The sequence below is a fragment of the Triticum urartu genome, chromosome 2A (assembly GCF_056163025.1).
Source record: "Triticum urartu cultivar PI428250 chromosome 2A, HENAU_Tu73, whole genome shotgun sequence".
Lineage (NCBI taxonomy): Eukaryota > Viridiplantae > Streptophyta > Magnoliopsida > Poales > Poaceae > Triticum > Triticum urartu.
Window position 1 is genome coordinate 260,453,853 of NC_141874.1, and position 3,100 is coordinate 260,456,952.

Genomic DNA, 3,100 nt, shown 5'->3' on the forward strand with positions numbered 1-3,100 from the left:
GCGCAAACCCTGCTGGTAGATTGCAGACCGGCTGAGGGCTAACAGCCGGCTTTCTTCCAGCAGGTCGATGCCGTCTTCTCGTGCTTCCTTGGCCTCCGCTTCGGTGTACATGGTTACCCGAGGCGAGTCGAACTTGATGTCAGTTGGGAAGACCGCCTCGGCACCATATACAAGGAAGAAAGGGGTGAAGCCGGTTGACTTGTTTGGTGTAGTGCGCAGACTCCAGAGGACAGCCGGCAGCTCATCGAGCCAACAGCAGGTTGAGCGCTCCAGAGGTACGACCAGTCGAGGCTTGATACCGGAGAGGATGAGGCCGTTGGCTCGCTCGACCTGGCCGTTTGACTGCGGGTGGGCGACGGATGCTAAGTCCAGCCGGATACCTTGGGCTGCGCAGAAACGTGCCAAGGCTCCTTTGGCAAAATTCGTGCCATTGTCGGTGATGATGCTGTGCGGCACGCCGTACCGAGTTGTTTTGTCTGCGATGAACGTGACGGCAGTCGGCCCATTCAGCTTCTTGATCGGCTTTGCCTCAATCCACTTGGTGAATTTGTCCACGGCGACGAGCAAATGCGTCATGCCGCCGCACGCCGTCTTGAATGGGCCCACCATGTCCAGTCCCCAAACGGCAAAGGGCCAAGTGAGGGGAATGGTCTTGAGTGCCGAAGCCGGCACGTGTTGCTTGGAGCTGAAGAGTTGGCATCCCTTGCAATGTTTGACTAATTCTTTGGCGTCATCCAAAGCAGTCGGCCAGAAGAAACCATGGCGGAAGGCTTTGGCGATAAGTGATCTTGAGGCCGTATGGTGGCCGCATTCTCCTTGGTGAATGTCTGTGAGGATTGCAATGCCCTTCTCTTGCTCGACGCACCGTTGGAGGATTCCAGTGACACTGCGCTTGAGTAGTTCTTTGTTGACGATTGTGTACGCTCCAGCTCGACACTGGACTTGTCTTGCTTCTGTTTCGTCAGCCGGCAGGTCTTGGTTTACTAGGAAGTTGAGGATGGACTGAGCCCATGATGGAGCCGTGACTTCTTCTACCGCCAAAGTGGCTACTGCCACCTGGGTGGGCGGGCTGGGTGGTGAGGTGCTGGAGTCGGCCGCCGACTGTAGTGCTGGTGCAGTCCCCGGGCCGGCTACCGCAGTCCCCGAGCCGGTCGTGGCAGTCCCCGAGCCGGTTGCCGAAGTCCCCGAGCCGGCTGCCGAAGTCGCCGGGCCGGCTACGGGGGTCTTGGGGTCGGCTACTTGATTCTTCGAGCCGGACCCGGCCGCATCGGGGTCAGGCGGCACGAAGATGGAATCGGATTCCGGAGACGGCTTGATAGACGGCTTGAGGAGGCGTTGTAGAGCGACGCCGGTTGGAATTGCTTGTCGAGTGGAGCCTATTCGAGCCAGGGCATCGGCTGGCTCGTTGTTGGCTCGTTGTACGTGGAGGAACTCGCATCCTTCAAAGTATCCGCTGAGTTGTTGGACCAGGAAACGGTAGCTCGCCATATTCGCGTCCTTGGCGTCCCAGTCGCCGGATGATTGCTGGACCACCAGGTCCGAGTCGCCATAACATAGGATCCGGCGAATGCCAAGTTCTTTGGCAAGCCGGAGCCCGTGTATGAGCGCCTCGTACTCGGCCACGTTGTTGGAGGCGGCAAAGTGGATCTGTAGCATGTATCTGAGCTTGTCTCCTTTGGGAGAGGTAAGGACGACGCCGGCTCCCAAGCCGGTGCGCATCTTGGACCCGTCGAAGTGCATGCGCCAATGGGTGGAGTCGGGAGCCGGCGGTAGGTACTGGGTCTCGGCCCAGTCGACGAGGAAGTCGGCCAGTGCTTGGGACTTGATGGCAGTGCGGGGTTGGTAGAAGATTGTGTAGGGGGCCAGCTCGATGGCCCATTTCGCCACCCGGCCGGATGCATCCCGGCTGCCTATGATCTCGGCTAGCGGGGCAGTGCATACGACCATAACGGGATGCTCTTGAAAGTAGTGCTTCAGCTTCTTGGCGGTGAAGTACACGCCGTAACACATCTTTTGGTAGTGCGGATAGTTCTGCTTTGAGGCGGACGGCACCTCGCTCAAATAATACACCGGCCTCTGGACCGGCTGGGCTCGGCCTTCTTCTGGGCGCTGGACTACGATGACGGTGCTGACCACCCGGCTGGTTGCGGCGATGTAAAGGAGCATGGGCTCTTTCTCAGTCGGCGCCGCGAGGACAGGCAGCGTGGCCAGCATCTTCTTCAGCTCGTGAAAAGCTTGGTCGGCCTGGTCGTTCCACTCGAAGTGAGTGCTCTTCTTCATGAGGCGGTAGAGGGGGAGAGCTTTCTCTCCGAGCCGGCTGATGAAGCGGTTCAGGGAGGCCAAGCACCCGGTGAACTTCTGAATGTCTTGAAGCTTGGTAGGGATCGCCATTCTGTCGATGGCCTTGATCTTCACCGGGTTGCATTCGATGCCGCGTTCGGAGACCAGGAAGCCTAGGAGCTGGCCGGCTGGCACCCCGAACACGCATTTCTCGGGGTTAAGCTTGATTTGGAACCGGCGTAGGTTCTCAAACGTTTCCTTGAGGTCTCCCAGCAGGGTGCCGCGTTTCTCCGTCTTCACCACGATGTCGTCCACGTAAACGTGAGCATTCCTGCCGAGCTGCTTGAGGAGGCACTTCTGCATGCAACGCTGAAAGGTGGCACCGGCATTTCTCAAGCCGAATGTCATAGTCAGGTAGCAGAAGGCTCCGAACGGCGTGATGAAGGCGGTCTTCAGGCGGTCGTCCGGATCCAGCTTTATCTGATGGTATCCGGAGTAAGCATCCAAAAAACTCAACAGCTCGCATCCGGCTATGGAGTCTATCACTTGGTCTATCCTTGGCAGGGCAAAGGGATCTTTGGGGCAGGCCTGGTTGAGACTTGTGTAGTCTATACACATGCACCACTTGTTGTTCTTCTTTAGCACAAGGACCGGGTTGGCGAGCCACTCTGGAAATAAAACTTCCATGATGAAGCCGGCCGCCAAGAGCCGGGCTATCTCCTCCCCTACAATCCTGCGTTTCTCCTCCGACAGTCGGCGAAGGGGTTGTCTGACTGGCTTTGCGTCTTCTCAAACGTGTAGTTTGTGCTCGGCGAATTTC

At 58.1% G+C, this 3,100-nt stretch overlaps 1 pseudogene; it reads right to left on the reverse strand.

Moving 5' to 3' along the window:
- Positions 1 to 529: 529 nt before the first annotated feature.
- Positions 530 to 2,898, reverse strand: LOC147984753 (uncharacterized; annotated as a pseudogene).
- Positions 2,899 to 3,100: the final 202 nt, after the last annotated feature.